Source organism: Choloepus didactylus, chromosome 12 (assembly GCF_015220235.1).
Source record: "Choloepus didactylus isolate mChoDid1 chromosome 12, mChoDid1.pri, whole genome shotgun sequence".
Taxonomy (NCBI): domain Eukaryota; kingdom Metazoa; phylum Chordata; class Mammalia; order Pilosa; family Megalonychidae; genus Choloepus; species Choloepus didactylus.
The window spans coordinates 93,536,891-93,549,234 of NC_051318.1; the positions used below are offsets into that span (position 1 = coordinate 93,536,891).

General features: G+C 39.4%; 1 pseudogene; it reads left to right on the forward strand.

Moving 5' to 3' along the window:
- The first annotated feature begins 4,647 nt into the window (after positions 1–4,647).
- LOC119507151 lies at positions 4,648–5,974 on the forward strand (annotated as a pseudogene).
- The last annotated feature ends 6,370 nt before the right edge of the window (positions 5,975–12,344 follow it).

The window sequence follows — 12,344 nt, forward strand, 5'->3', positions numbered from 1 at the left end:
CACTTCTCTTTACCCTGATCAGTAAATGCAGATTCTCTTCCCCATCCTACCCCATGATTACATTAGGAATATGATTTATCCTTATTTACTTTTTTTTTGATATTCCTTTTTTTTAATTTTGAAATAAATTCAAAGTTATAGGAACAGTTGCAAAAACAATACAAACCCCATACACAGAACTCCAGCATACCCTGACCCCCTCCCCTGATACCCCAATCCACCAACTTTAACATGCTGTCACACCGCTATTTCTTTCCATCCCTCTCTTCCTATCTATCATCCATCATCTATTGCTCTGTCTTCTGAACATATGAGAGCTAGCTGCACACATCCTTGAACAAACACTATAATTCACATATACAATTCCCATAAACAAGAACATTCTTTTATGCAATCCCATTAAATGCAGCTACAAAGTACAAGAGATTCAACATTGATACAAAGCTTATATTCTATATTTCCTTTTTTTTTTTCCTTATGTCTCAACTGTGTCCCTTTGAGCCTTCTGTCCTCCATCCTCAGATCCCATCCAGGGTCATCTTTGGCATTCAATTGTCATCTCTTTAGACTCTGTTTTTTTTTTTCTCAATTGTGGAAACATGTATACAGCCTAAATCTTCCCATTCCAACCCCTCCCTAGCATTCCATTAGTGGGATTAATCACATTTAGAATGTTGTAATGCTATCTCTTTCCCACCATCCATTACTAGACATTTCCCTTGACCTCAAACAGCAACCCTACACTCATTTCTTAACTCCCCATTGCCCCTTCCCCCATTTCTCTTGACCCCTACTCTACTTTTCATCTCTATGGTCATATTCTCTGATAATTTCTTTGTGTTTACTGTGGGGCTTAAAATTAACCTCTTAATCCATAACAATCTCGTTTTTCTTTGATACCAACTTAATTTCAATAGGACACGTAAAGTATGTTCCTATACTCCTCCATTCCCCCACCTTTATATAGTTCTTATCAAAAATTACATATTTTACATTGAGTTCAAAACCACTGATTTGTCATTAGAGTTTGTGTATTTTATATCATGTAGGAAGTAAATAGTGGAGTTACGATTCAAAAATTATTGACTTCTGTTTGTATTTCATTGTGGTCAGAGAATGTGCTTTGAATATATTCAATTTTTTTTTTTTTAATTTATTGAAGCTTGTTTTATGTCCCAGCATATGGTCCATTATGGAGAAAGATCCGTGATCACTAGAGAAAAATGAGTGTCCTGTTGATTTGGGATATAAGGTTCTATATATGTCTGTTAAAATTCTCTATATCTCTCTCTCCTTTCTTTGTTTCTCTGTCGGTAGGGCTCCCTTTAGTATCTGAAGCAGGGCAGGTCTTTTACTGGCAAACTCTCTCAGCATTTGTTTGTCTGTGAAAAATTTAAGCTCTTCCTCAAATTTGAAGGAGAGTTTTGCTGGATAAAGTATTCTTGGTTGGAAATTTTTCTCTCTCAGAATTTTAAATATGTCATGCCACTGCCTTCTCGCCTCCATGGTGGCTGCTGAGTAGTTACTACTTAGTCTTACGTTGTTTCCTTTGTATATGGTGAATTGCTTTTCTCTTGCTGCTTTCAGAACTTGTTCCTTCTCTTCAGTATTTGACAGTCTGATCAGAATATGTCTTGGAGTGGGTTTATTTGGATTTATTCTATTTGGAGTTTGCTGGGCATTTATGCTTTGTGTATTTATATTGTGTAGAAGGTTTGGGAAGTTTTCCCCAACAATTTCTTTGAATACTCTTTCTAGACCTTTACCCTTCTCTTTCCCTTCTGGGACACCAGTGAGTCTTAAGTTTGGACGTTTTATTTTGTCTATTGTATCCCTGAGATCCATTTTGATTTTTTCGATTTTTTTCTCCATTCTTTCTTGTGTTCTTTCATTTTCTGTTCTGTGGACTTCTAGGACACTGAGTCATTGTTCAACTTCCTCTAATCTTGTATTATGAGTATCCAGGGTCTTTTTAATTTGGCCAACAGTTTCTTTTATTTCCATAAGATCTTCTATTTTTTTCATTTACTCTTGCAATGTCTTCTTTATGTTCTTCTAGGGTCTTCTTTATGCCCCTTATGTCCTGTGCCATGGTCTTCTTCATTTCCTTTATATCCTTTGCCATGTTTTCGTTCCTCAATTGTAGTTCTGTGGTTAATTGTGCCAAGTACAGAGTGTGTCTTCTGATCTTTTGATTTGGGTGTTTGGGACTGGGTTCTCCATATCATCTGGTTTTATCATATGCATTAAGGTTTTCTGTTGTTTTTGGCCCCTTGGCATTTGCTTTGCTTGATAGGGTTCTTTCAAGTTGTAAAAAAAAATACCAATCTAATTTTTCAGAAATACAAGTTGGTGGCGTACACTTTCTCTAGCTAACCAGCAGATGGCGTCTGCGAGTCACCTATACCCCTCAAGTCGGTTATCCTCAATTTTGTCCTTGTGATGTGTGGAGAAATGATTCTTGTGGGGTTCAGTTGGTGAACTCAGTTTGAGTGTATTGCTGGAGCCATCTGCCCTGAATGTGGGGCGTGTGTCCAGGTGGCTAGGGAGGCAGGGCAGCTTTAATACTCAAACCCCCCAGGTGTTCCCAGAGATTCAAGGCCGCTGCAAGAGTCTAAGCCTTCATTTCAGTTCTGCCCCAGACCCTCTCTGTCGCCGACCCACAAACCACCAGCATTGATGTAGTGTCCCTGGGTTTTCCAAGCGGGCCCCCCTTCTCAGCTGTGATCTTCCAGGACCTCTGCTGAGGGAAGGCTGTGCTACATCACAAATGCATGCCGTCCCTCAAGGGAAGCCCCAGGCCGCCGGGCCATGCAGGGGAACACTCAGCCTGATGCAACGATGGCTGAACAGCGTGTCTCAACACCCCCCCCTCCTCGCACAGTTCCTCCTTCCCAGCTCTGGGACAACTGGCGTGGCTCTGGGTTGTGGGCACAGCCCCAGGCAGGAGTGTCTCCAGCCCACCGGGGAGCCAGCTGCAAGCTGTGGGGTTTCTTTCTCCTTCCAGCTCTCCCCTCCGCTCCCCTGGCCCTGAGGGAATCCGCAGCGGGCTATCCTCCACGCCAGACACCGAGAAGCTGGCTCAGCCCACTCGTGCCGTGCTTCACTGCGTGGTTCCCACCGTTGTAACTGCAGCCACTCCTGGGTTTTTCCCTTTTTTTTTTTTTTTTTTAAAGAACCAGTGCGTCTCCAAACACCAAGCCCCAGCTTCCCCACACTGCAGCACAGCTGTGGGTTTTTCAGCCAGCTTACTCCCTTGTTTCAGAATGCAGACTCCTGGTTTCACCACGTGTACGACCCCTGTGGTTCTAGCAGACCTTCTCCAGCTGGTGCATAGCTGAAACCGGTATTCTGGGTCACCTTCTGGTTTTTATCTAGTATTTTTCATGGAGGTGTTTTTTTGCCATCTCACCTAGCTGCTATCTTAGGTTCTCCATCCTTATTTACTTTTTAAGTTTGTGGCATTAGACGAATATCCCACATTATTCCTTCTGTCCAGTTGTGTAAAGCTTGAGGCATATGATATCCAAATTGTTTATTGTTCTTGCAAACCTCCAAGAAAAACCTGGATCTCAACTTTAGCTTGTTACTGAAAAAGGTAAAATATGGACCACTTCCAAGATGTGTTCCCTTTGATTTTCCTAGCTAAAATGATCTAGCCAGCTTTCTAAATACCGTACATAGATGTGCTTGGGCTTTCCTTATTTTATTATTCCTCTTTAAAAACTTCTAAACTTTATAATAACCTTTCTTTATTCATTAATCTTTTTGATCTCTGCACTTTTGAGTATTTTGAAAGTAGTAGCATTCTGGGAGAATCTGTACTTTGAGAGGTGAAATATGATTTTATTAAATACCCCCTACATGGACCCATAGTTACAATTTCTCAACGTTATTGCACTATTATTTCTTTCAGATTTTTCATAAGTTTGTCTTGGTTTGCATCTTTGTGAACTTTGCAGTTTTAAGTAAGTCCTTTCCTGATCTAAAGCACTTTCAGTTGTGACAAATAACAATTGCAATAGTTTAGGCAAAGATGGGGGAAGTAAGCAGGCATAGGAATAAAACAATTGTAAATTGTAATAATTGCAATGAAAGAAAAAAAGCTAAAAGGCTGAGATGGAAAATAATGGAGTGGAGGTTGGGAGTGAGGTGGTAGTTTAGATTGATGATCCAGGGGGAAGATCTTATGTATGCATGAGATGACACCTTACGAAAGAAAAGCAGCTGGCAGGGCAAAGAACAGGGAAGAACATTTCAGGCAAAGGGATTGGAACATGCCAAGAACTAGGATAAGAGCTTTGGTGCATTCCAAGAACTGAAGTACCCTTTGCGACTTCACTAGTTTTAGGGGTGATAGAGAAATGGTTGAGAACAGCCTCCAACACTTCTACAATGATGGAAATGTTCTGTATCTGCACTGTCCCTTACAACAGCCACTAGCCACATGTGGCTATTGAGCACTTGAAATGTGGCCAGTGCAAGTGAGGAATTGAATGTTAAGTGCTGTTTAATTTCAGTTTAAAGGTAAACACTACATATGGCTAGTGACTACCATTTTGGACAGTGCAGGTCTAGATCTTGGCAGTTTGGGAAAGTGGTATGAAGATAGGACAAAAATTAGTGGTGCATAACTGAAGTTTAGAAAGTACAGACTGTGGTCTCTGGTGTGATTCTGTCCTGCACATCTGTTCTCTGGAACAGTGTCTATATCCGTTCGCCTTATCTGCTACCTAAGTGCATGCCACCACCCCATGCAAGATTTGATGGACATGGACATGAGCCCCCTGAGGCCCCCAAACTATCTTTTCGGTTGTGAACTAAAGGCTGACAAAGGTTATCACTTTAAGGTGCATAATGATGAAAATGAGCACCAGTTATCTTTAAGAACGGTCAGTTTAGGGGCTGGTGCAAAGGATGAATTGCACATTGTTGAAGCAGAGGCAATGAAATACGAAGACAGTCCAATTAAAGTAGCACTGGCAACTTTGAAAATGTCCGTACAGCCAACGGTTTCCCTTGGAGGCTTTGAAATAACACCACCCGTGGTCTTACAGTTGAGGTGTGGTTCAGGGTCTGTGCATATTAGTGGACAGCACTTAGTAGCTGTGGAGGAAGGTGCAGAGTTGGAAGATGAAGGGGAGGAGGATGTGAAACTCTTTTACGTGTATCTGGAAAGCGATCTGCCCCTGGAAGTGGTAGCACCGTTCCACAGGAAAAAGTAAAACTTGCTGCTGGTAAAGAAGACGACGATGATGATGTAGATGAAGATGATGATGATGATTTTGATGATGAGGAAACGGAAGAAAAAACTCCAGTGAAGAAATCTGTATGAGATATTCCAGCCAAAAATGCACAGAAATCAAACCAGAATGGAAAAGACTCAGAACCATCAAAACCAAGATCAAAAGGTCAAGAATCCTTCAAAAACAAGAAAAAACTCCCAAAACACCGAAAGGACCTAGTTCTGTAGAAGACATTAAAGCAAAAATGCAAGCAAGTAGAGAAAAAGGTGGTTCTCCTAAAGTGGAAGCCAAATTCATCAATTATGTGAAGAATTGCTTCTGAATGACTGACCAGGAGGCTATTCAAGATGTCTGGCAGTGGAGGAAGTCTCTAAGAAAATAGTTTAAACAGCTTGTTAAAATTTTCCATCTTATTTCATTTCTGTAGCAGTTGATATCTGGCTGTCCTTTTTATAATGCAGAGTGAGAATTTTCCCTACCATGTCTGATAAATGTTGTCTAGGTTCCTTTGCCAAGAATGTGTTGTCCAAAATGCCTGTTTAATTTTTAAAAATAGTACTCCACCCTTTGCTTGGTTTTAGGTATGTATGGAATGTTGTGACAGGACATAGTAATAGCAGTGGTCATACAAATGGAAATGCGGAGACAAAATATACATGTGAAATAAACTCAGTACTTTAATAATAATAATAATAATAATAATAAAAGAAAGTACGGGTTGTATATGAAGCAGTTTTTTAGAGGAGAGTAATAAAATGATAAAAGATACAATTATATTGAAAAAGGCAAGCAGGGAGAAAAGAATATAGTAACAGGTGGGACAGATAGAAAACAGGTTTAAACCCAAATGTATCAATAAATTACATTAAATGAAAATAGATTCAGTACTCTAATTAAAAGACAGATTGCTAAACTGCAGAAAAACAGCTACATGCTGCTTGGAAGAGACTCATCTAAAACATAGGAGACAAAAATTTTGAAAGTAAAAGGATGGAAGAAAGATATACTATATAAACACCAAAAAGAAGCTATGTTAATATTAATTAACTTCCCTATGTATTTCATATTTATTGCTCTGGTAGTTGCCAAGTGGAGATTTTCTCATTCCATCATTTCTGCTACAGTTATTAGAATTTTACTCTATAAAAAGAGCTCCTCATCCCCCATTTCTTTCACTACTTACTGAATTATTTGTATCAACATGGTCTCCTGGGTTCCTATCTTCTTCTTGTGTTATAATTTATTACTTCTGTATTCTGCTCCGGTTGTCCAAGAATTTAGACTTTAAATTCTTTGTATGACAGTTCCAATATTTAATGCCAATTAAGGATCTGTTTCTGCGTGTGATTTCTGTTGTTTTTTTGTTTTTTGTTTTTTTCCCATGTCTTTGTTACTCTTTGGCCTGCTTATCTTAATTACATGCAGAAATTGTATTTGTAAAATTGTAGAAAAAATTTGAGGCCTAGGATGCTGTTGTCCGCTTCCAAAGACAAGTTTGGTTTGCTTCTGCCAGGTACCTTAATCCAATTTTTTTTTCTATAATGTGCAAACTCTGAGAATTGAATCTGAGAGCATGAGTTATCAGGAGAAGGCTTATGGTAAAGGTTCCTAGATTGTAAGCCGTTTTTTTTTTAAATTACTGTATCAAATAAAAAAACATTTCCAAACAAAGCAAAGCAAAGCAATGGGAAAAACAAATGTCCTGAAATAACTTCATTCCTTCCAATATACTCCTACCATACCAAAAGAAAATTAACGAACCGTAGTCACACCTGAGCATTCCCATATCATTAAGATCAGCCTTAATGTCTTGTCTGTTCTTATTAGATTATCATTCCCTGTTCACTAGCTGCTGTCTATCTCTAGGTCCCCTATATTTTACAATATGACACTTATTTTGCATTTTTCACGGAGTTCACATTAGTGATAATATAGTATCTCTCCTTTTGTGTCTGGCTTATTTCATTCAGCATGTCTTCAAGGTTCATCTGTGTTTTCACATTCCACGACCTCATTCCTTCTTATTGCTGCGTAGTATTCCATGTGTATATACCACATTTTGTTTATCCACTCATCTGATGAAGGACATTTAGGTTGTTTCCATCTCTTGGCAGTTGTGAATAATGCCACTATGAATATCGGTGTGCAAATATCCCTCCTTCTTTAATCTGGGGCTTAAATTTCCAAGATTTAAGGTCCTCTGGGTAAATACTGAGAAGTGAAATTGCTAGATCGTAGGGTAACTCAATATCTAGTTTACTGAGGAACCGTCAAACTGTCTTCCAGAGTGTCTGAACCATTATACAGTCCCACCAGCAATGAATAAGAGATCCAATTTCTCCACATCCTCTCCAGCATTTGTAGTTTCTTGTTTGTTTAATAGCAGCCAGTCTAATTGGTGTGAGATGAAATCTCATTGTGGTCTTGATTTGCATCTCTCTAATAGCTAGCAAAGATGAACATTTTTTCATGTGTTTTTTAGCTATTAATATTTCCTCTTCAGAGAAATGTCTTTTCATATCTTTTGCCCATTTTGTAATTGGGCTGTTTTTACTATTGTCATTGAGTTGTAAGATTTTTTTATATATACAAGATATCAGTCTCTTATCAGATACATGGTTTCTAAATTAATCCAATTTTAAGAAGAGATGACTTGGGGTCACCCAGCTGAGCAGAACCCCAACTGCAGTTCATGTGCAGGTCCTTCTGGCTCAGCATCATCCCGGGGGTCAGCCCTTGGGTCTGGATCCAAAGTCCAATGGCTTAAAAGAGCCTTCATCCTCGGTGGATCCTGAGCTCTCCAGTGTTGTCTGCCTTCTCCAAGGGGACATCACAACCTCTCCTTGGCCTCTTGGCACCCTTTCAGGATTGTCACCTGGCTCCTGGGCAGAGTTGCCCTCAAATGCCAGGTTCACCTCTGAATTTCCATCTCCTGAATTTTGGCACCATAATTAATTCTCACCATCTTATCGGCTCTCCAATGTTCACTCTATTTTATTTCAGTATTTGTCCAGTTTCTGTAGTTCCCAGTGTGGGGGCTGGTTCTTAGTTACCTAGTCTCCGATTACCAGAAGAGCAGATTTAATTTTTTCTTTATTTCCATTTCATTGTGTCGTACATCTCCATTTTATCCCCTATGTCTCTTGCCTGGCTTTCTACAGTGTGAATTTTTTCTCTTCTTTCCTGAACTCACGGTTTTTCCTCCTTGGTTTTATCTTTTATCATCTCTTCTTTGACTTTTGGCGTTTTGTTTGGTGGACTTTCATTATAAAGGCAATTGAATCATCACATTTTAATATTCATGGTGAAGTATTTTTTTTTACATACAATATGATAGCATTTATATAAAACTTAAAATATGAAAACAATACCAAATATTACTTACGGATACATTTATATGTAGGAAAAGCACAAGAAAATCATGGAAATTTAAGCCCCAGATTAAAGAGGGAGGGAAGGAAATAGGATCAGGTGGGTCTCTACAAGAAGTTTATTGTGAATCTGTATTCTTTTTTGTATAACCTGAAATACTTCATTAAAAGCAAGCAAACACAACAAAATAACTCCCAGGGTTGAGCAATAGCTCCAAATTCGTTTTTCCCTAAACTCTTTAATTCAGTTCTAATGTCAGCCTACTGCTTCCAAACGTTCCCAGCTCTCAGCCTTGTGACATAATCAGCTTTTAACTTTAACCCTATGACTAAGAGAAGGCTTGCTTCCAGTAGGCAAGTCTATACTGGTATTTCTTCCCACATTTAACCATGCTTATTTTGTTTTATTTTCAAAATATTCCATCTTGTTTGCCTATTTTCAGAGAAAGAGACATTCATGAACTGGATTTAGGTTACCTTTTGGAAAGTGGATTCAAAATGGGATTGGTCAGATTTCCTTGTCATCCTCATCTAAGACCACTGAAAGAGTCAGAATTAACTGGTTTTAGTTCTGAATCTGCCACTACGTAGGAGTCTGAGACCTTAGGTGAATTTTTTGACTGCTTTAGGTCCCAGTTTTCTCACCTGTAAAAGAAGCCTGGTGGATTAAATGTTTTCTGTTCTGGTTTGCTAATGCTGCCAGAATACAAAACACCAGAAATGAACTGGCTTTTATAAGGGGGGGTTATGTGGTTACAAAGTTACAGTCTGAAGGCCATAAAGTGTCCAAGGTAATGCATCAACAATCGGGTCCCTTCACTGGAGGATGGCCAGTGGAGTCCGGAAAACCTCTGTTAGCTGGGAAGGCACGTGGCTGGCATATGCTTGCTCCCAGGTGGCGTTTCAAAATGGCGTTCCCAAAGTGTTGCTCTTGGGGTGTTTTGTCCTCTCTTAGCTGCAGCTGCTGTTCAAAATGTCACTCTTAGCTGCTTGAGTTTCCTCTGTTTGTCAGCTCATTTATATGGCTCCAGTGATTTAATTCAGACCCACCCTGCATGGGCAGGGTAACACCTCCATGGAAATTGTCCAATCAAAGTCTCGCCCAATTGATTGGTCACATCTCCATGGAAAAAATCAAAGATTCCAACCTAATCAACACTAATATGTCTGCCCCATAAAATTGCATCAAAGATAATGGCATTTCGGGGGACATAATACATCCAAACTGGCACAATCTCTAAGGGACTTGGTGAAATGTTTTTATCTGTACAATTTGCACAGTTTCTCAGGAGGTGAGTATCTGTTAATGTTTGCTGGTTTTTCTTACAGTCTTCTTATAGTATCTTTGTTAATCACTCTTATTGATTGTCACAAGCAAGAGGCATAGCCTGCATCTCAGGAGGAACCCGTCACATCCAAAAAGAATATTTTTGGCCAGTACTTTATGGATCTGCTACTGTGGGTCCCTCTTGACTCTCTCTGCCCTTCCTCCTTTCAGTTTCTCCCCACACTACTTCTGCTAAATCTCAGCACTTTTGGCAGCCCTTATGTCTCTTTTGGCATCTGAAGATTATATCTGTCACCTAGTTTCACTGGAAATAGAATTAATGGAATTTTTACAGTCTCTTTGTTGCCTGTGTAAAATTTATAGGGGGATAGTGGAAACAGTATTGATTTATGCAGCCAAGTTTCTACTGAAACCCTCTCCAAACTGAAATTTAATCCGTTGGTCACTTTAACTCTCAGTTTGTATCATTCCACGGGGAGGCAGGCTGCCATAGATGGACACCCATAATGCATGAATACTTGGAGTTCTGACATATTAATAATTGCCAGACAAATAAAGGTTACTTCGTTTATTTGATGTCATCCTGATAGGTAAGAATCAGTCTCTTTGCCAGACCTCTTTCGTACGGCCACCTCTAAAAGCAAAGGAGACTGGCAAGTTGAGAATTTAGCTTTCCTAGCCACTATATTAGAAATGATCAGAGGAGATAAGTGTTGGATATAAGTATTATTAGGTTTGCCAACCAGAAGTGGCTTCCAGAATTCAGTAGGAAGCAGAAACTGAGACCAGTTCGGGCCTGTTGATGCCAACTCAGAGGCCTGGGTTCTAATCCCACTTCTGCCACAAACTGGCTGTAACTTGGAGCCAGCTGCTGTACCTTGGCTTCCTCATCTAGCAAGTAAACAGGCGGTAGAGGATGATAAGATTTAGACAGAAAGCTGTTATGCAATAGCTCAGAGAGATGCCAAAGACGTGTCAGTTTGTTTGTCAGGCACTGAGAACACCATTTGGAGTAAAGGGTAGGAAAAGGGGTTTAGCAGTGCAAGTGAGAAATGGGGCAGGATTCTGACCAAGGAAATTCTTAAATGCTTCTCAGTCTTCCTCCTGCATCACAGATAAACTTTAATGCAGAGTAGGACTTCTGGGTCAAATTTTTCTCCTATTAATGTAGATTTTTAAAAAATGCATATCCAGCTTTAAAATTAAGAATTTACATGGTGATTTAGAAATATGTTCACATATTCTTTGCTATTTCTGTCCTCAAGCGGAGGAGCTCAATTCCCCTGCCTTTGAGTTGCACCAGGCTGAGCTTGGTGACTTGCTTCTAATGAATAGAATACATGGTGGAGGTGAAGGTGTGTGACAGACAGGCATTGTGGCTTCTTTCTTGCTTGCTCTCTCTTGGGTCACTTGCTCTGGGGGAAGCCAGCAGCCATGTCCCGCAACCATTTCAAACCACCCTACGAAGTCCTTGTGATGAGAAGCCAAGGCGTCTGCCAACCGCCCCGTGAGCCCAGCCAGCTTACTAGCTGGGTCCTGCAGTCAAGCCTGCCTTCTACCTCTTTAGCTTAGATTTTTTTTTTTTTTAACTGAATTTGTTCCTTCACCTGAAGAGGTAAAGGATAGGAGATTTAAATCATGCTTTTAATTTCTGTTTGTGTATTAGCTTCAAAATAAACTGAACCTCAAGGATGTCTGGGATTTAAAGACTAATGGAATATAATTTGGGCATCTTCCAACCCCATCACTCAATCATTCCAGATGAACTCCAGTTGGCATCAGGCTTCCTCTTCAGGTGCAACTATATCCAAGAGAACTTTGTACTATATAACAAAGTTCTATTCGAATTAAATTAAATGAGATAAGCATGTGAAATTGTTGTGTCAAGTTATAAAGTATTAACCAGATGCAAGATACCTGCAGCTCACATTTTCATTGTACTGATTCCTCACGGGGTAGCTTTTCGTGCTGTCACTTCTCCACTTTGTGTATTCCCAGTGTCATTGGTTCACATCATTTTTTTTTTAATACTCAAAAATATTTTTTATTAAGCATTGTAAGTTGCATTCAGGAGCCTTTAAATATACCACAGCACACTCTATCTACAATTCATCAAAAGCAATTGTGGCTCATTCTTGCATAATCCATGATTTAGGGCAAAACACCCTGCAATTTATACAGGATATGGTTACTTATCATTTTCAGAATGGGGAGTCACACCTTATTTCCAGTCTCTAAAGTGTGATTAAAAAGCATCAGGAGAAATGTATGAAAATGGATATGAAGAATGATTTCTGATTTTAAAGTACGTTAAGTTTGGAATCTAACAAAAACATCAAAATGATACAGGACAACTCCATTCTAACAGGATTTCTACATACTTGTTATTTGTATGTTTTAAAAAGTGTGCCTGTATTTTTCATGGGCCTGTATTTTTAA